Here is a 21,882-nt window from a genome sequence, read left to right on the forward strand (position 1 = left end):
TAATTGTAATTTTTATTATTCAAAAAAATTTTACTAGAAAATTTGTATGTTATTCTAGTTTAATGACATATCTGAATAATTTATTTAAAATAAATTTATTTTTCAATCACTCTAAATACTAATCAAAATGACCTTAAATTGAAGCATTGCAGTAATTTTCTAGTTTCATTTGATATGATTGAGATACTCTAGAGTGTAATACAACTTTCTCTACCATAATTATTTGTTGAGCTTTTTTAAAAATTGTTAATTTTATATTTATGTATTTTAAAATTTATATAATGTTGAATTATTTATTGAACACAGAGGAAGTACCCAACTAAATTTAATCATAGAGAAAAAAGTATAATCATGCAGAATGATACTTCTTATGCTGCCTAATACATAATAAAGAAAATAATTCCCCAAATTAGTTGTCTTAATCTTTTGTTTAGATTATTCTCAAATAATGTTTTCTAAAGGGAATCATTATTATACAATTTGAACAATATTCAATATTTTATAATAAAAAAGGAACTTGACTATATTTTATTCTTAAATATTTTTTTCCTAATTTTATAAAGTATTCCAATTAAAATTACAATTTAATGAGAACTTGTATAAAATTATATCAATTGATACTAATATAAAGAGGTGACTCAGCCGCTTTTAGAAATAGAAAAAACTTTTTATTGTTAGAACTTAAAAGAGGTGACTCAGCCGCTTTTAGAAAAAGACAAACTAACCTAGAGATCTAAAGTGGCGGGAACCAAGTGTCAGAAACCACCAGAAGACTATAGCAAAGATAGCACCGAAAGAAAGCTATGAAGATTTATCAATCTCAAAATCAAAGAGGTAAGAGAAAGCTGCTTCTGATTTCAGTAATAGAACCATTTCCTAAAGTTGTTTTTATTTTATTTCCAAGTTTCAACCAAAGGGAAACCATCAAAATCCATCTTCGTACTAACAATGATATAACTTATATCAGTTTGTATTTGAATTATATTAGTCTGCTGGAAACTCTTTTTGCTGAAATCTTGGTTGATATTCTAATTCTGTTGACAAGAATTAGCCCCAAATTTAACGGGATTGGGGTTGCGAGGAAGCTTAAGAGTGTTCTCTTCTCCTTTAAGTTGCTTTCAAGTACTGTTTTGATATTTTGGAATTAGTTTCATTGCTTAGGCATTCGCTTATCTGTGTTCCCAGCTGCCTTAATCATGATTTCTGCAGATTCTTGTTTTATGTATTAATTTGGTTTTTCTATATAAAAACAAGTATATATAAGCAAACATGCAGAAATGCAATTTAGTCCATCTATGACATGTTATATGAATGAAAGGGAAACGATTAACGGACTATTGCAATTCTTCCCATCACGACAAAGCGAGTCACTCATGATTCGATAGTTCCATTTTTCGCTGATGCGTCCCAATGAAATCCCAGCAGTCAAACCAATGTGTTTGTTCCGCACCCTCCTTCCAATCAAATCTATTCCAAGGTGTTCGGAGGCAGAGGAAAGAAAGGAAGGATTGAGCCCCCGGGTGCTAGACCGAACATAAGTACAAGTCCAAAACTATCATATGAACCTATAGGAACCTTCAAATCATGATTCTCAATCCGTTTAGCTCAAATGTTGACTTTGATTAACTCTCTTAACTTAAGGCTTCAAGTTAGCAACCAAGTGTAACGTCGTTAACTTTTATGTAGGATTTTCATTTTATAGGGGTATTAAGTGTTTGATTTTTGAAATACAGGGGGTGTGCCTTTAACTTAGTCATATGATAACTGATAAGGGTGTTTAAATTAATTTACTCAAGATTAAACCCTTCCTTTTTGTTATGAACACATGTGATTAAATGATAGGAAGTAAATTTTTTGAATATTCACCTTTCTTCTCTGTATTCTTTAGCTCGTTTTTGGTCATGCTTTAGAAAGTTCTGATTTTCGCATTCTATTCACTGGTTTTCTTGATCAATTGCATTCTATGCACTGATTTGGTGTTCTTATGTTCTGCTTGTGGTACTAATTTCGTTATCAAATTACCGGTGATGTTGAAACTATAGAACAATTCTGTGGCCTTTTATCTACTTTCTGTTGAAGTAAGATGCATTATCTGATGTAGGACTGGTTATAACAGATAATGTCCATGGCTACAATTTTAGGCCTAGATGCAAAAACCATGTCATGAGTTTTTAGTACTTCTTTTGCCATCTCCCTAGAAGTAACCACAACTGCAGAAATTTCACCTAACTGAAGGTGCATAAGTGGTCCATATTTTTTGGCTAAATCTCTAAGGGCATGGTGTGGTTCTCCACCAATCATATGAAGCATACTTCCTAGTATTGGTATTTTCCATGGACCTGGTGGCAATTTTTTGCTTTGGCTATTAGAGTTCTTCCATTTCCTCAACAAATAGGAAAGATAGGAATAGGAAAATGGAAACCAAGCTGAAGAATTGCATTTTCGGAGATAAATGGAGGATTATTAGATGATTCTTCAAAGTCTAGTTTTGTGAACAACAATGTTTTTCTTTTATGTGCATCTAATCTTGTTGACGAAGATACCCCCATTGCCTACAACAACAAAAAGAAGGCAACAAAAAAAATACAAGTACAAGAAAGATGGTTACCTGTCAAGGTGTATCAAATTCGAAAAGTGAGTTCAAAGTATTGCCTAGAACAATTTGGCATGATTCGGGCCGTGATTTTTGGTGCTCTCTGAGTCTAGGTTCTACCAATTAAAACGGTTTTCAATTCCGACATTCCAACATCGAGATACGAAAGTTTTGGTGAAGTCGGGATAATCTGAAATTGTTGGCGCATTAGAATATAGAGCCGACTTCAAAAACTTCATCTAGAATGATCCTGAAATGGTTTAATTCTGAATTTTGGATATGTTGTATATATTGAACTCTAGGTTCTGCGGAATTAAACGGTTTGCGATTCCGAACTTCCTACATCAAGATACAAAACTTTTGGTGAAGTCTCACAAATCTAAAACTGACGGCGCATCAGAATATAGAGCCAACTTCAAAAAAGTCACCTGGAACGATCTTGAATGTGTTTAACTCTGAATTTCGGATATGTTGTAGATCTTGAACTCTAGTTTCTGAGAAATCAAACGGTTTGTGATTCCGAGGTTCCTATATCAAAATATTCCGACGTTCCTATATCAAAATATAAATTTTTTGGTAAAGTCAGCACAAGTCTGAAACTATCAGCATGATAGAAATTAAGGCTAACTTCGAAAAATTACCTAGGGTGATTCTCAAAGATTTTAATTCAGAATTTCAGATATGTTCTAGAAATAAAAGTCTAGCTTCTGTAAAATCAAACGGACTGTGATTTGGACTTTTCTACAGCAAGATATTAATTTTATACCACAAGATGTGCTGGCTGTAAAAGGGTGACAAAAATTGAAAGAAGAAGAAGTTACCCGTCAAATATGCACTCGAGAAATTGGCAAACACTACGAATTGATATTCACAACCGAAGAGCATGCATCTATATATATATATAGAGAGAGAGAGATAAAGAGAGATGCCGAGAGGGTTGCAAAGACATATTAGCGATGTGGAAGTCAGTAATGTAATTTATGTCCCGAAGGAATTTAGTCATTGACTACTTCAAGTTCAAGTGGGATTTGAAGACTATCAAACACTTCTTATTTGGTTGGTGATGTGCGGACGACGGCATTCCTATATGAATAGGAGTCCTTTGACTCTGAATGGCCACGTAAAGAATTGCTATGTCAAATAATACTTTTCTTAGTGCAAAGAATGGAAAAAATTTACGTTGTGTAGGTTTAATGCAAAGAATGGAATTTAAAGTGGAAAACAGTTTCATGAAAACTTTCTCCTACGTGATGACTGCTGTTTTGGTCATTATGTGTATATATACATGCCATTAGTAACATTGAAATTCTTTTCTTAGCTCGAGGAAAGTAAAGATTCAATACGAGATAATTTTTCAGAGGACAAATATGACTATTACGTGTACTTCAAGCCTAATCTTTGAGTTGCAATTAGTGTACGTTCCGATAAATCTTGAAGTATGGGCATTTGTAAGCATCTAAATTTTATTGAATTTAAATTCATAAAATTATTTAGACAAATATAATAATTTCTGCAACTTTTGTTACCTATGATTAGAGCAGACTTTGTTTACTTTCCTGTTGACCATTAATTATTCCTAATCAAAATAATTCAGCTGACTCAAAGAATAACAATGATGTGCTAATTATTAGTCGGGAAAATTCCTAGTAATGTGTGGGGTATGGCCCAGAAAGACTTTGGCGGCTGAAATTTGATAGTATTATAAGTATTAACAAATAAACTTAGTCTTGTGTTCCTTAGAAAGTGAAAGTGGAGAGACAACTTAGTTTTGTTTGTATGTACTAAGATATACATGTACTGTGGGATGGTTGGAGTTGTATCATTCCTAACCAGAGATCTAAAATAATCAGAGCTTTTTATTTCCTTCACGGGTCTACTGACACAAATTTAAATTAGTCGGGCTAATAGACTTCGAATACCAGAGGGTCAAATCAAACAGAGTAACATGTAATAATATCTACTCCTTCTATGTCAATTTAAATGAGCTAGTTTGATTCGATACGGAGTTTAAAGAAAAAAAAGACTTTTAAAATTTGTGATTATGATTATGAAACGAGGTGTCACATGGTAACTTTTTAATTGAAAGAATTATATTTAAAATATTTATTTGAAAGGATTTTTATGTAGAAGGTATTATATGAAAGAATTATATTTGAAAGGTAATTATTTGAGAAAATTATATTTGAAAGAGTGTTATTTGAAAGAATTATATGTGAAAGACATTTATTTGAAGGATTTGATTTATTGTGTGTAATTGTATTTATTAATTGCTATGCGATACTAATGGTATTATTGTTGTCTGCTGTGCATATTACTGGTTGTTTTATGTTGCCCTTATTGTTATTCGCTTCCTATTATTTTGTATATTATATTGCACAGGTTATTAGACTAGTGAGTGTCTTGATTGTACCTCGTCTCTACTCTACTGAGGTTAGTCTTGATACTTACTGGGTACCGACCGTAGTATACTCATACTACACTTCTGCACATTTTTGTGCAGAGCCAGGTATTGGAGTTATTGAGCTTGAAAAGAGTTAAAGCGAGATCGTAAGAATTTAGGGTAGAGCTGCTTGGTCGTCGCAGTCCCTTGGAGTCTTTTCATTTCATTGTACTGTTAATTTTGAATCAAACAATATTGGTCCTCGTGATCATTCCATGTATTCAGTTAGAGTTCGTGACTTAGTACTACCAGTCTTGGGAGATTATACATTCATATTTGTTCCGCTGTTAGTTTTGGTTACTTATTTAATTAAAAAAAAATGGCTCCAAAAATGTAATTGAAATCGGCTTACCTAGTCTTAGAGACTAGGTGCCATCACGACTGCCTGTGATGAGATTTTTGGGTCGTGACAAACTATTTGTAGAATCATTCGTCAGATACTAAATTATTAATAAATAATTTAATGATTAATCATTTGTAGGATCACTCGATAATTGATGGATTATCAATAATTTAATGTTTAACTATTTGGAGAATTACCTGACATATGTTCAATTACCAAAAACGCAGGTACATCTTCAAGTTCCGCAACCATCGAGCACAGCAACAACATCCAAGGTCTGCACGCAATGTGCAGAAGTGTAGTATCAGTACAACCGACCCCATGTACTGAGTAAGTAACAAACCTAGCCGTAGGTTGAAAGTAGTGACGAGCTTCTACCAAGGTTGGGTCCAAAACTACTAGTCCACAACAGTCCATAACAACATAAAGCAAATAATACCAGAAGTAACTCAGAGATAAAATGCTCAGCCAAATCATGATTTTCAAAAATAATAGTTCTTCCTTTCAAGTACATCAGTGAAAAACCCAAATCATTTACCGAAATTTCCAAAAAATATGAATAAGTTTGAAAGCAATAATTTTCCCAACATCCTTTCAATAATAAATCATATGTTTCATTTTCTTTCTAGATAACTCGTGTAAAACAAATGCATCACTATGCCCATCTGTCAACATGTGTGAGAAATCATGAATAATGTGATACCGTACAGCATGAGGAAAACACATCTCTATGCATATATGTCATGGGTGCATGTCAATGCAATGTATCTCAGAGTTTGTACTCATGTACTCACACTCTCAGAATATTCAATCTCACTGTCTCGCATTCTCTCTCTCAATATGCTCAGCACACTCAATCACTCAGCGTTATACAATACCTGCTGCGGCATGCAGCCCGATCCCTATTTATAGTCTACTGCGCTCACTGGAGGTGTGTACAGACTCATGAGGGGCTCCTACGGCCCAAGCGCTATAAGCACGGATAACTCACATGCTATAATATCATATCTGGATCAGCACAGACAACTCACGTGCTATAATAATATCTGGATGCGCACGGCCAACTCACGTGCTGCACGGCCAACTCACGTGCAATAGTATAATATATAGATCCGCACGGCCAACTCACGTTCTGCACGGCCAACTCACGTTCAATAGTATAATATATATAAAGCCAACATGACCTACTGCGGCGTGCAACCCGATCCCAAAAATATCCTCACAATCAAGCCCTCAGCCTCCCTCAGTCATCAATCTCTCCAGTCTCTCTCTCATTGGCTCACAATGTCATGAGAATAACCCAAAAGGATGATATGATGTATCGATAAATAACAACAGAGACTGAGATATGATATGCAATGAAATAAATATGACTGAGTATGAATTTTTAATTTAAAATAAATAATTCACAATAATATGACCTCTGTGGGTCTCAATAATATTGGCACATAACCTCAAAATGATTTTTAATATGCTTTTCAGCTCAATTTTTTTAACTCATAAAATCGCATGGAAAATGCCAAGATTATTTAACTACAAAATTCTACAGAAACAATTATGTCACAATTTCTATAGTGCACGCCCACACGCTCGTCACCTAGAATGTGCGTCACCTCCCAACACTTCACATAATACATATATTCAGGGTTCATACCCTCAGCTCTAAGATTAGAAGAGTTACTTATCTCGAACAAGCTAAATCCAAAGTCGAGCAAGCTAAGCAATTCTCCAGCAATTCCACTCTGCGTGTATCAACTTTCAAACGGCTCGAATCTAGTCACAATTAATTTGATTCAGCCCACAAAATTTATAAGAATTAATTCCATATCAAAATACTAATATTTTCACAAAATCCGAAATTACGCCCCAAAAATTACCCGTGGGCCCCACATCTCGGAATCCGATGAAAGTTATAAAATATTAACGCCCATTCAACCACGAGTCTAACCATATAAATTTTACTCACATCCGACATCAACTCGACTCTCAAATCTCCAAATTAAACCAAGAGGGTTTTCACAATATTTCAACTTAATTCACCAATTAAATAGTAAAAACAACCATGGATTCGGATAATTTAACCAATATTGAGTTAAGAACACTTGCCCCTTTGTTTTCTCTGAAAATCTCCCAAATATCGCCTCAATCCGAGCTCCAAATCGTTAAAAATGAAAAATGGGTAATTTTCTGAACTTACACTTTCTGTCCAGACCTCTCCTCTTTGCGAACGCGACAGGTCCCTCGCGTTCGCGAAGCACAAAATGTGCTTCCCAACATTTGCTCTTCGCGAACGTGAGACATTGTTCGTGAACGTGATGCTTTACAGAGCTCTTCTTCGCGAATGCGAGCTCCCCTTCGCGAATGCGAAGGCAAAAAACCCATGCCCACTATGTTTCCCTTCGCGAACGTGATATCCCAAACGCTAATGCGATGCGCAACCCAGCTCCTCTTCGCGAACGCGATACCCCCTCGTGAACGCGAAGAGTAAATCCTGCCTGCTTGAAATTCCTCTTCGCGAACGCGATGGCCCACTCAAGAACGCGAAAGTGAAAATCCGAAAAATGCAGCAACAGATATCAGCAATCTCACCAAGGCTAAAAATGATCCGTTAACCATCCAAATCTCACCCAAGCCCCTCGGGACCTCAATCAAATATACCAACAAGTCCTAAAACATCATACGGACTTAGTCGAACCCTCAAATCACCTCAAACAATCTAAAACCATGAATTACACCCCAATTCAAGCTTAATGAACTTTGAAATTTCTAATTTCTACAAACGACTCCAGAACCTATCAATTCACGTCCGATTATTCTCAAATTTTGTACACAAGTCATAAACGATATAACAGAGCTATAAAAATTTCAGAACTGGATTCTGACCTCGATATTAAAAAGTCAACCCCCGGTCAAACTTCCCAAAAATTCAACTTTCGTCATTTCAAGCCTAATTCCACTACGGACCTCCAAATAATTTTCCGGACACGCTCCTAAGTCCAAAATCACCATACAGAGCTATTGGAATTATCAGAATTAAATTCCGAGGTCATTTACACATAAGTCAACATCCGGTCACTATTTTAACTTAAGCTTTAAACCTTGGAACTAAGTATTCCAATTCATTCCAAAACCTTACTGGACCCGAACCAATTGCCCCACCAAGTCACACAACAACTGTAAAGCCCAATTTGAGCAGTAAATGGGAAAACAAGGTTGTAATACTCAAAATAACCGATCGGGTCGTTACAGAAACAAGACATATTAAACGTAATAAATAACAGTACATATTAAATGTCAAAAATAAAAACAAGACATATTAAAAGTTAAATGTGTGGTCATAAATAATATTTTTATTATTTGTAAATATTGAAATTCAGTATCTTCAAATAATTGGTTGGTCATTATTATTTGTAAATATAAACTTAAGTTTTAATTAAATAATATAATGGTGAAATATTGAAATGTTTTCTTGAATATTATTAAATAGTAAATATTAAACTTAGTTCAAGTGAAATAATGATTTTTACTCTCAGAACTTCAACTTTTTTACAAAGTATTATTTATTTTCGAATTTCAACTTAAACTAAATAGTGTCCCAACAGAATGCCTAGTAATAATTTTTTTTTAATTGAAGCCATTCACCCAGGCTATAGTGCCTGTGGTGATGGGGCATTTGGCATTGGTGCCTACTATGTATATAAATAACCAAAAGAGTATATCATAGGAGGACATAAAACCTCTACAAATATTACATGCAATCCAAAAACTTGTAATTGTTGGTCTGTGACCTGTTACAAAAAAGGTTGTGTGATCGCGTCCAACTCTAGTCCTTAAAAGGATAAGCGGTCACTGTAAATATAACCCGGTCTAAAATTCTGGAGTCGAATCTTACAGAGAACTAAGGTTTCACTATAACTGTTCAATATCACTAAGAAGATAAGCTCGAACAATTCTTAAGTTATAAATATTAAGATTTTTATGTCTAACTAATTATCCAACAAATTAAAGTAGTAAATTAACAACTAGAAATACTAAGGGTTGGAGACAAGATTGGAAAAGCCTAGAGTTATGATATTTTCAATTGTCGGAATCCTTCCTGCTATGTCTCCTACAATTTTGCATAAGTATTCTCTACTGATCATGAGCACTCGACTAATCGTAATTCTCTCTCGAGCAACTACAAAAATATACTAGTCATATTCTTTCGAATTACGCTAGCTCGCACTTTTTCACCGCTCATTATGATCATGTCAAAGCCTCGTTATATCTACTCCCGCTTTTAAATCTGCCATATTGATCTCTCATATATCTTGGGAGTGACGTTGTTCGACAACAACCTAATATGCACTATTTCACAAGCAATGCATAATAAATATGCACAATCAATTAATGGCCATTCAATCAACAACAATAAACACGTAGTTGAACAAGTAGGGATATTCAAAGGCAAACTTATATTAAAACGTAATAAGAATTCATCCGCCAAAATATTCCATCAAACTCTAGATTAGAGAGTTTAGCTACTCATAATTGTATAAACAATCATAGTCATATTCAAAAGCATTAAACTACATAATAAAGAAGAACTAAGAGAAAAACTCTTGTTATCCGCGCTTCAGAGTGTTCTGTAGCCTTTTTCCTCTCTAATAATATCTCTCTCTAAAAACTAAGTTTAAGAGTATTTATAAGGTAGGGTTAAAGTCTACATGTCAAAATTTAATGTGAAAATAAAAGTGGCTCAGATACGCATCGTCGACGCGGGGTATCGTCAGAGGCGCCAAACTACATTCCAAGGCGCCAACATACACTGCAAGGCGCCGTCATAGGCGCCAATGTTGATGCCCTGGATAGAGTCTTGCACTGTCTAAGGCTGTGACTTTTCATGGACTTGCAACGTCTAAGACTGTGACTTTTCATGGCCTTGCAATATTGTGACGACCTGACCGATCGTTTTGAGTATTGTAGCCCCATTTCCTACTTATTCTATGTTCATTTGTCGTTATGTGATTTGCTGAGGTGGTTGGGTAGGTTCCGGGGATGTTTCGCAGTGAATTGGGACACTTAGTCCCAATGTTGGAAGCTTAAGTTGAAAGAGTTGACCGGATATTGACTTGTGTGTAAACAACTGCGGAATGGTGTTTTGATGGTTCCGATAGATCCGTAAGATGATTTTGGACAAAGGAGTATGTCCGGATATTGAATTGAAGGCCCGTAGGTCATTTTGGCTTGAATTGGCGAAAGTTGAAGGTTTGAAAGGTTAAGAAATTTGACTGAGAGTTGACTTTGTTGATACCGGGCTCGAATTTTGGTTCCGTGAGTTAGAGTATATCTGTTGTGTCATTTATGATTTGTGTGTAAAATTTGAGGTCAATCAAAATTGGTTTAGTATGAATCGGCGTTTGTTTTGGAATTGAAATGTTCATTAATTCAATTGGCTTGAAATGAGGAGCAATTCGTAGATTTCATGTTGTTGATGTAGTTTTAGGCATCGAGTAGGTTCGTTATGTGTTTTGGAACTCGACGGTATATTTGGACAGGGTCCCAGGGTCCCCGGGCATAATTCAGATTGATTCGAGTTCATTTTGGGACTTAGGAGGGATGTTGTTGATATCTGGTGTCATCGAACCTGCGGTAGGTCTGGCCGTAGGTGCGCTTGGGGGATCGCAGGAGCGAAATGTACTTGGGCTTGGAGGGGACCGCAGATGTGAGATGTCGTCCGCATCTGCGAGCCCGCAAGTGCGGGAGTTTTGGTCGCATAAACCAAATTGGCCAAGATGGCCTAGGGTCGCAGAAGCGGACTTTGTTCACAGGTGTGGGTGCACACAAGCGCCCTTTTCCCGCAAAAGCAGGAGCGCAGGTGCACTTTTTGGATTGTAAAAGCGGAGACTATTGGGCTTGAGTTGAAGTCGCACCTGCGATGGATTTTTCGCATGGGCGAAACCGCAGAAGCGGTTGATGATCCGCAAAAGCGAAAGAACTGAGCAGAAAAGGGGCATATCAAGGGTTTATTCCCATTTGTCATCTTTTAAGTTAGAGAGCTCGGTTTTAGGCTATTATGGAGGGGATTTTCAAGGACTTGATCATGGTAAGTGTGTTGACTCAGATTTGATTATTATTCATGAATTTATCATTATTTTTAACATTTAATTTGTATTTTGAGTTGGAAAAATTGGGGAATTTTATGAAACTTTCCTAGTATGGTTGGACTCATTATTGAATGAGTGTTCGAATTTTATAAGTTTGGTCGGTTTTGAAGTGCGGGCCCGTGGTTGACCTTTTGAGTTGACTTTTTAATTTTCTTTAAAATTGCAACTTTATTGTTCAGAATAGTTTAATATAGCTTGTATTTATGGTATTAAGTTATTTTGGCTAGATTCGAGCCGTTTCGAATTCGATATTCACGGAAAGGGCTTATTAAAGGATTGATTTGGCTTGTTTGAGGTAGGTATGTTGCCTAACTTTGTGTGGGCGAACTACCTCATTAGGATTGGAGTTGTTTGTGTTAATTTTGATTTGTAAAAACCGTGTACGCAAGGTGATGAGTGGTACACACACTATATGTGGTATTTAACCGGTTTAGGCTATTTAGACTCTTTTCATCCTTTAATCGAATAGTCATAACATGTTATATATTTCATTATTAATCTATTCTCATATGCTTTATTTGACATTGTTGGTACTTGTTCCACCTCTTACTTGTTATTAGGTTCTTATATGCTTTAGTTGAAATTATTTTCTTCCTTATTGTATTGTTACTTCTTTAATTGTGGAATTACTTACTTGAAATTGCTAATTCATGGAGTATATCTTGTTTAGCTATTGGTGTTGAAGTTGTAAAAGCCATTATCACTTTGAGGCGAGGTTGTTAATTATTGAGATATTGTTCTTGCTGAGCTATTCACTATTATTTTATTATTGTTGGGATTCTTGTACACATTGAGGTTGAGCCATGAGCTATTTGTTGTGGAAACATTGGTATTGTTGATTCTTTTGGCAAGTTGTGGCATATGGGTACTTGTGGTGCGAGTTGTGATTATGTTGTGATATTTATGCGCATGCAGAGGTATAAAGATAGAGTTTAACGTGCATGCGGCGGCATAAGGTGGGATCTATGTGCGTGTTGCTAATAAGAAAATTACTTGAAGACACGCGGCGACATAAGATGGGCTAAAGGGTATGTAGCTATTTCGGGAAAAATATTTTCAAAACTATCTAAATATAAGGCTCCCTCGTCGGTATAAGGAAAGATTGTGATTGAAATTGTGAAATGAGATTTCGAGGCGGTACCTCGGTTGTGATTCTTGTTGTTATCTCTCATTTATCTCATTTGTATTTGTCCGCATTGCTTTCTTGATGTTATTATTACGTGTTGTTGATGGTAGACCATAATCGCATGTTTTAGTCGCTTATTGCACTCCAATTTATTGCACTTTATTCGTTTTGAGATTTAATTTATAGTGTTTTGCACTAATTGTGTGTTGTATGCCTTGTAGGAGTGATTCCGAGCTATGTAGATGTTATGGAATGAATTTGAGTGATTTGGAGCTTTGAAGTCTGAGGAAAAGCCAAGGGATTAAGCCGGGATTGTGTTCGGGGGTCGAGGACCAAGTCTGGACGTCAAAAATTGAGATTTGAATCGTACTCTGACAAATGTGCACTAGTGCGGCGCATGGGGCGCTGTAGCTGTGCAAATTTCCTACTGCCTATTAGAACTAGCTCTCTGGATTTCCCCACTAATGCCCCGCATGGTGCATCGCCCCATTTGGCGTGCCTGTGCAATATTTACAAAGTGACAATCCTATTTCGGTTAGGAGAAGGTGATTTCGTCTGGGGCTGACCCTACTTGGTATAAATACATGGGAAAACGTTATTTTCTGGACTTTTGACACATATCCGACCTAAGGATGCTAAGAAGGAATTGGAAGAACACGAGCACAAGGATTTCATCATTCCTTCTTCGCTCAAGACCCGAGTTTGGTTTGAATTTATGTTTTCCTATCTTTTAATTATATTTGTGATGAATTTCTACATATCTATGGAGTAGTTCTCTTTAGGGTTTGATGGATTTGGTGTATTGATATTTGTTTGTGGATTATAACTCTATTTTTATGTATTGAAGCGATGTTGGATGATTTAATTGTTGGATCTATATTTACTTGCTCATGTAATCGACATAGGCATAACTTGTGATATCTCTGCATTATATTGTTGGTTGAGTTCATTAATTCTTCTTAGTAATCGAAAGAGCCTAGTTGAATTATCGATTAAACCTAGTTATGAGAATAATCGAAAGAGGTTTTCCTAAAGACCAATCCACTATGCATTCTTGCATATCTTCACGTGCTTAAATTGGTTCATATCATGAGGTTGAGACTTAATCGAGAGAGGAGTTTCTACTAAATGTTTGAAGTAATAATTGAGTGAATTCGAGAGACTCACTTGAACATTAGAAGTGAATTATCTAGAGTTAGATCCCAACCAATTATCTTGCACCTATCCTATCAACCCCTATTTTTTTCCACTGATAACTTCCTTGCTTATCTTTATTTTGATTGTCATTAGTCAATAGCTTTAGATTCTTAGTTAATTTTAGTTAGAAATCATATAAACCTCAATTGTTGATTCTCTTGGATAGAGATTAAGCTAGAAACTACGAAAATAATGTTTAACTCCAATCCATGTGGATACGATATTATTCTATACTATTTTTGACTAGAAAGCATAATTTAAGTGTGTGTTTCGAGCTAGTCAAATTTTGGCGTTGTTGCCGGGGATTGACAATCAATTGTGTTTGAAATAGTTTGTAGTACTAATTCAAGAATTTTTCTTTTATTTTTATTTTATTTTTTCTCTTTTTAAGTTTGATGTTCTTTGACTGCACGTAGGTTACAAGTTAGATTGGTGCATGACTCGAACTTCTGCGAAGAAAGTGCTACCATACGAGCCAGAAAGTAAAAAACAACTACGACAACTGAAAAAGGAAAGAAATCTCACCGAGAAAACCGAAAAGGTTGGGCAATCCTCAACCAAAGAACATATGGCTGGAAACGGTGAAGATAATGTAGATTTGGCTGCGAGAGAAGCAGCACAATGATGAGAACAAGCTGCACGGGATGCTGAAGAAGCAGCTATTAGAGATGCGCATAACATCTATGAAGAAGATAGGGGTCTCAGACTTAATCAACATCAACCCTTGCTTGGGAGACCACTTGGTGATTATGCTAGACTGGTCTACAATCAAGGTTTATCAAGTGTTAGACCACCTCCAATTACAGCGAATAATTTTGAGTTAAAGCAAGGATTGCTTCAAACCCTTCAGAAGTGTTGTGTCTTCAGAGGGAAGCCAAACAAAGATCCAACATACATCTAATGGACTTCGAGGAGAGTTTTCAATTTACAACATCATATAAGACTTTTCGTTTATAAATTAACATGAGAAAAGTACATCTCTATGCCTACATGTCAACGAGCATGTCAAGTCATTAATTATCATATACTGCCTAGCATGAGGAATAACATCTCTATGCTTACATATCAAATCATAAATGTCACATTACCATATAACATGAAGAAAAATGCAACTATATGCCTACATGCTAAGCATGCATGTCATATGAATGATTTCACGGTGGTATCGCAAGTACTATCACTCTCAACATACTCAAGATGTCTGCCTCAATTGCCCACTTCATCACACACACACACACACACACACACACACACACAAAATCACTCAGCACTGTACGAGTGCTTGGCTCATAAGCCCCTCACCAAAGTACATGTATATATATATCACCATGTATGCGCTCACTACTGGTATGTCAAACTCCAGAGGGGCGGATCCTACCCAAGTGCTAAACAAAAGCCTATAAAGCATGTTGCGGCGTGCAACCCGATCCACAATAATAAATAAGCCAATAAGGCATGTTGCGACGTGCAAACCAATCCATAATAATAAGAATATTCACAAAGCCCATATGGTCGGCTGCGGCGTGCAACCCGATCCACAATAACAGTCGCATCACAGCTCCCAGGCCCACCTCAGTCATTAATCTCTCAAGTCTCAAGGGCTCACAATCTTGTACCACTCAGCCCAAATAATGATAACATATGATGTAACAGTAAATGATGAACAAAGACTGAGATATGACGTGCAAAATGAAGAATCATGACTAAGTATATAATTACAGCTAAAGCAGATAACTCAAAATAACAGAAATAGCCTCATTAGGTCTCAACCAAATAAGCACAGTCTAAACATAATTTCTAACATGAATCACAACTCAATTACTATAGCAAGTAGGAATTATATGGATAGATCAAGATATAACAGCACAACAACTCCGGTCATAGTCTAATTGTCAATTTGAATCACGATTACCCCGGTGTACGCCCACACGCTCTTTACCTAGCATGTGCGTTACCCCAATATATCTCTTATAACATAGTTCCCAGGGTTAAATAACCTCAAATCCAAGTTTAGATATCTTACTTACCTCGAATAAGCCAAATCAAATACTAAGCAAGCCAAATAATACTCTAGAAATGCCATCCCCCACATATCAACCTCTGAACGGCTCGAAACCTAATCCATATGGAGACAATCGCCTCCGAAATCTCCCAAATACGAGCTCCATATCTCAAAATATATTAAAATAACTCAAAGTCAGAAAATAGAGTTCTTATATGCATTGCCTAGGTGATCCTTTTGCGGATGTGGAATGCTCCTCGTGTTCGCGATGAACAAAATGAACTGCCACCAAAAATGCCTTACGCATTCGTGATGTGTTCCATGCGAATGCGATACCCACATATTCCACCCAACGCGAACGCGACCCATGTCTCGCAGACGTGAAGAAAAGTGTTGCAGCTCCCAGCTCACCACCGCGAACGCGACCTCACAAACGTGAATGCGAAGTTCCACAGCCTCTGTGAACGCAATGTATTTCTCGCGAATGCGAAGAGATAAAACAGCTCAGTCCAAATCCTTATTCATTATCACGATGACTCCCATACAAACACGATTCACTGCAGACATCAGTAAAAACTAGCATTGCCAATATAAGCGAAATGATCCAAAATCACCCCGAAACACACTCGAGTGACTCGAGACCCCGTCTGAATATTCCAACAAGTTCCAAAACATAGAATGGACCTACTCGAGGCCTGAAATTACACATCAAATCAAACTTTATGTACTTTTAAACTTTCAACTTCCAAAAATCAAGCCGAACCATATCAAATCAATCTGGAATGATCTCAAATTTTTCATACAAGTTCCAAATGACATAACAAAGCTATTCCAATTATGGAACCACAATACGATCCTGGTAATAATCAAATTCAACTCCCAATCTAACCTGTGAACTTTCCAAACCTTGAAATTGCCAACTTTCGCTAATTAATGCCAAAAGCTTCAAGAAACCTCCAAATGAAAATCGAGCATACATCCAAGTCCAACATCGCCATCCAGACCTAATGGAACCATCAATACTACGATCTAGTGTCAAATACACAAAAGTTAAACATAGTCAATTCTTCTAACTTTTAAGCTTTCTAGTTGAGAATCAGTCCCGAATCACCTGAAAACTAAAACCGATAATTCACACAAGTTATAATACATTATATGAAGCTACTCAAGAATTCGATCAGCTAAACGGGATGTAAATGCTCAAAATGACTGATTGGGTCATTACAGATTTGATCTAGGGCAATAATTGGCATGCAAACACTTGGTCCATCAATTACCTTCTACCCTGAACCTCTTCCACTTTCTAATAGCAAAGGCTTTACAAATGTCCTGCTGTTTCTTAAAACCTACTCCACTTTCAGTACAAGTATAACTTAAGTTATCTCATAAGCTCCAATGTTAACTATTCTTTCACTCATTCCCCCCAGAGGAAATTGGAGAGGTACATCTCAATCTGATTACTAATAGTTTTGGGGTGGGAGTGGGTTTATTGCAGCAAGGAGGTCGAAGGGTTGTGATTGAAGGAGATGTTTGATAATAGAGGCCCTCCCCCGAAGGATAGCATCCTTACCTGCCATCCACCAGCCTTACTAAAGCCTTTGGACGTTAGATTAGAAAAGTAGAAAACTTCGACACCCTAGGTAGGTAAAGGGGAATTCAGAATACTTGAATCTAGTCCATCTATTGATCCTCATGTTGATAACTCTATCTTCAAAATTTTGACCGAGGAAGAAAATTTTCTAATAGTTGTCTTACTACCCTGAGGCTAGTTAGTACTTGTTGAGAATGTTCATGATTAAATTAATAGATTTGTTTTATCCCCAAAAGTGAATAGAACCAAATCATGAGCGTAGCTCAGGTATTTTATGTTGGTATTGAAATATCATGGTTCATGCGGAAGCTAACAATGCAAAACTTGATGGACGATAAACCATAGTATAAAAGAAAAATATACTAAATTAGACATATTAGTTTATTATAATTTTGTCAATCGATCTACATATGATCTATGACAAGGTGGGTTGCTATGATGGTAAGCGCCCTCCACTTCCAACCAAGAGGTTCTGAGTTCGAGTCACCCCAAGAGCAAGGTGGGAGTTCTTGGAGGGAGGGATGTCGAAGGCCTATTGGAAACAGCCTCTCTACCCCAGGGAAGGGGTAAGGTCTGCGTACACACTACCCTCCCCAGACCCTACTAGTGGGATTATACTGAGTTGTTGTTGTTGTTGATCTACATATGATCTATCACTAATATAAAACGAGAAAATAAATTTTTTAGAGAATAATCGTCCATAAACATGATTCTCGTAAAGACTACATTGTGGAGGTTGTTTTGTTGTTGTTTGTGGGAAGGAGATATCTTTAATTTATAGAAGTGTAAAACTTCTCCTCCAAGAAAAGGATAAGGCATAATAAGAAAATTTGTTCCATTTAGGAGTCTTTTTCCCTTCATTCAAGAAAGAGAGCTCTTATAGATTAAAAATTCAGGACAAAATCCTAATAATTCTCCCATTGGCCTGAATTTTCTTGACAAAACTTTATTCGCTTTCTTCAAATAATCTTCATCATTGCTGCTTGTTATGCTTAAAAATAGGTATAGGTTGAAAAATCTTGGGATTGGTTGAAAGGAGCCCAAAAATGGGTTAAAAGGAGCCCATGCATTAAGAATAAACTTGGGTTAAAACTGACATGATTAAAAGAAGCATAAGTTAAAACTGACGTTACGGCTCTTGTGTTACAATAGACATGTGTTAAAACTGGCATTGGTCAAAAGTGGCCAAAATATGGGTTAAAAAGAGTTTTATTTCTTTAAAGATGCGGCAACAAGGGTTTTGAATACTCGTGGTTGTAAATTTATCTCCACATGTAGCAACACGTTCAAACTTATTTTTGGGTAAATCTTCATTATTATCAAATTAATTGCATCTTGATTTGCAACTCGCCTTGAAACCCGTCTTCAACCTCGTTCAACCGTTGGCTCTGATACCACTTGTTGTGATATAAATAACACGATGCATGGAGAAGCTAACAATGCAAAGCTTGATGGACGATAATCAGAGTATAAACAAATATACTAAACTAGGCATAATAGTTTATTATGGTTTGGTCAGGCGACTTATATATGATATATCACTAATATAAAAAAAGAAAATAAAATTTTGAGAGACTAATCTCCCCTAAATACGATTCTTGAAAAGACTATATTGTGGAGGTTGTTTTGTTGTTGTTTGTGGGAAGGAGATATCTTCAATTTATAGAAGTGTAAAACTTCTCCTTCAAGAAAAGTATAAGGCATAAGAAGGAAATTTATTCCTTTTAGAAGTCTTTTTCTCTTTCTTTAAGAAAGAGGGTCCTAATAGATTAGCAATTTCGGATAAAATCCTAACAATTTATTCTGGGTCTTCTCGGGCTCATAGAGAAACCAATGAACTGATTATTTTCATTTAGCTTGTTAAGTGCTCTTATAAGTGCTTCTGCAGCCAAGAGTAATAAGGAAAGGGATAGAGGATCACACTGTTTCAGATCTCTGGAGGATTTGAAGAATCCATGTTTGATTCCATTAATAAGTATGGAGTACCAGTTATTAGCTAGGAGAATACTGAGAAGTTCATTTTCCTGAGGATAGCTATAAAGAAGCTCCAAGGGAAGCTTTAGACAATCAAGCTTAATAACAATGTTGCCTCCCTTATTTCTTTCCCAATCCTATGAACAATTTCCTGTGCTAGGAGGATGTTTTTAGTGACGAGTCTGCCTTTGACAAACCTAGTTTGGTTGTTTGAAATGAGTTTAGGGAGCGGTTGGGAAAGCCTGGCAGAGATGATCTTGTTGGAGACATTGCAAAGGCTAATTTGTCGTAGTTACGCCACAGTAGCGGGGGAAGGTAACTTGCAAATAAGCACAAGGTTAGTATGAGTGTAGTATCAGGTGAGACTAGTGCGTAGGAAAACATTCAGAAGAAATTTGCAATCTTCCTTTTTGATAGTGCCCGAGGAAGCTTGAAAGAAGTGGCCATTGAAGACATCATGGCATGTAGCACTATTTGGGTCAATAGAGAAAATAACACTTCTAATTTCTTTTACCTCTCAGATGTCATAAATGAGCCTATTATTATCCTCAGTGACAAGAGGTTCTACTGATCTAAGAATAGACATGTCATTATCGTAAGGAGTAAGTGTAAAAAGGTTATTGAAATGATCCACAACTGCATTTGAGATGGCTTCCTTGCCCTCTATCCATGTTCCATGCTTATTTTTATTCTTGTGTGTGTATGTGAGCCTTCCTTCTTTTTTCCTTTTCTTTATCACACTGTAAAAATATTTGGAGTTGGAACACCTTCTTTTGCCCACTTCATCCTTGCTTCTCTTTAAGAATAGATACCTCCATTTTGAGCCATTTAATATACGTACTCTATGTGATCCAAATGTTTAGGAATCTCAGAACATGTCTTAGCTTTATGATCAACTTTGTTGATCTGAAAGTGGTTTGTGCATTCCTCATTAACCATTATCCTATCTAGCCTCTTACTGATTATTCTCCCTTTTCCACACCCATAGCACTAGGTGAATGGATTTCCAGTGAATCCAAGTTCGGACATCCCACAGTTTTCCATACAAACGATAAAATCAGAGTTTTTGCTCAAGTTTTATGGTGTACCTCCTTTTTTCTCATCATTTATCATAATGGATTTGAAGTCTCCCATAGACCATTAATTCCAGACTGGAAAGCATTTAGTGTGCTCCATAGCTTACGTCTTTTAACTACAATGGATTTAGTATGCACCCCTATGATCCATAGAAGTTTATTATCATAGTTGGCCTTTAGAGTGAGTTGTTTCTTACTGATGTTAGGCCAAAATGCTATTCTTTTAGTACATTACTCGCCTTACATGTTGTTAGTTTAGTAGTTAATTGTGCGACATTTGAACTAAATTATGTTGTTTTATGTGTAGGAGCATCGGAAGACAACGACGAGTGAAGGTTGCAAAAAAATATGACGAAAATGCAAGAAAATAGCAAAAAAATGCCAAGTACCCAAACCGCGCTACAGACCAGGCTTCGCGAGGTCTATATCCAGCTTGACCGCGCTACAGACCAGGCTTCGCGAGGTCTATAGCCAGGTTGACCGCGATCGCGGGTTAAAAGTCTCCAACCCGAATTTGGACGCAAGGACTTCAACTCTAGCCTATAAATACTCCTTAAACATGTCTAAGAGAATAGGAGGACGTTTTTAGTGCAAATTCGACCTAAAGAAGATGCGTTTGGAGAGAGGATTCGACTTAAGGAGGTAAGAACACGCTAGGAGCAAGGCTAAAAATTCTTCTACGAGTTTTTCACTTCCTTCTTCCTATTTTCATTATTGGTTATGATCAATTCTAGTATTGTACTTTAGCATACTATTATGAATAGCTAATTTGTTATCTAGGGTTTTGATGGAACCTTTTGTGGGATGGATTCTTATTACGTTTTTATATAATTGAGTCGTTGGATTTCTCTTCTTGTTCAACTACGTGTTTATTGATGTTGATTGAATGGCCATCAATTGACTGTGCCTATTTAATGTGTATATTTATCGAGAGAGAGAGTACACATTTAGGTAGTCGTTGAACAACATCACTCATAACGTATGTGAGAGATCAATACGAAAAGTTTAAAGGCGAGATTAGAGATAATGAAACATTAGTGCGGTCGTAGTGAGCGGTGAGTTAGTGACAACTAGCGTAGTTTGAGAGAATATGTCTAGTAAATTGTGGTAGTTGCTCAAAAGAGAATTACGACATCCGAAGTACTCACGATCGGTAGAGAATACTTAGGAGAAATTATAGAAGACGTAGCGGGAAGGATTCCGACAATTGGGAAAATCATAACTCTAGACCTCCTTAATCTATTACCTTATTATCTTTAGTTGTTAATATACTAGTTTAATTTATTAGTTAATTAGATGTAAGAATCTTAATATTTATAACTTAGAAATTGTCCGAACTTGTCTTCTTAGTGATAGTCAACAGTTGTAGCTAAAGCTTAGTTCTCTGTGGGATT

General features: G+C 36.4%; 2 long non-coding RNA genes across 2 annotated transcripts; one reads left to right on the plus strand and one right to left on the minus strand.

The window, feature by feature from the left end:
* The first annotated feature begins 777 nt into the window (after nucleotides 1–777).
* On the plus strand, nucleotides 778–21,336 carry LOC138891588 (uncharacterized). Its single transcript, XR_011407961.1, has 2 exons — nucleotides 778–834; nucleotides 20,796–21,336. It is a non-coding gene; the product is annotated as an uncharacterized lncRNA (long non-coding RNA).
* On the minus strand, nucleotides 2,307–4,645 carry LOC108943768 (uncharacterized). The gene is made up of 2 exons (XR_001967713.3): nucleotides 3,415–4,645; nucleotides 2,307–3,145 (listed from the first exon to the last, which is right to left on the minus strand). It is a non-coding gene; the product is annotated as an uncharacterized lncRNA (long non-coding RNA).
* Nucleotides 21,337–21,882: the final 546 nt, after the last annotated feature.

This window comes from Nicotiana tomentosiformis, chromosome 5 (genome assembly GCF_000390325.3).
Source record: "Nicotiana tomentosiformis chromosome 5, ASM39032v3, whole genome shotgun sequence".
NCBI lineage: Eukaryota > Viridiplantae > Streptophyta > Magnoliopsida > Solanales > Solanaceae > Nicotiana > Nicotiana tomentosiformis.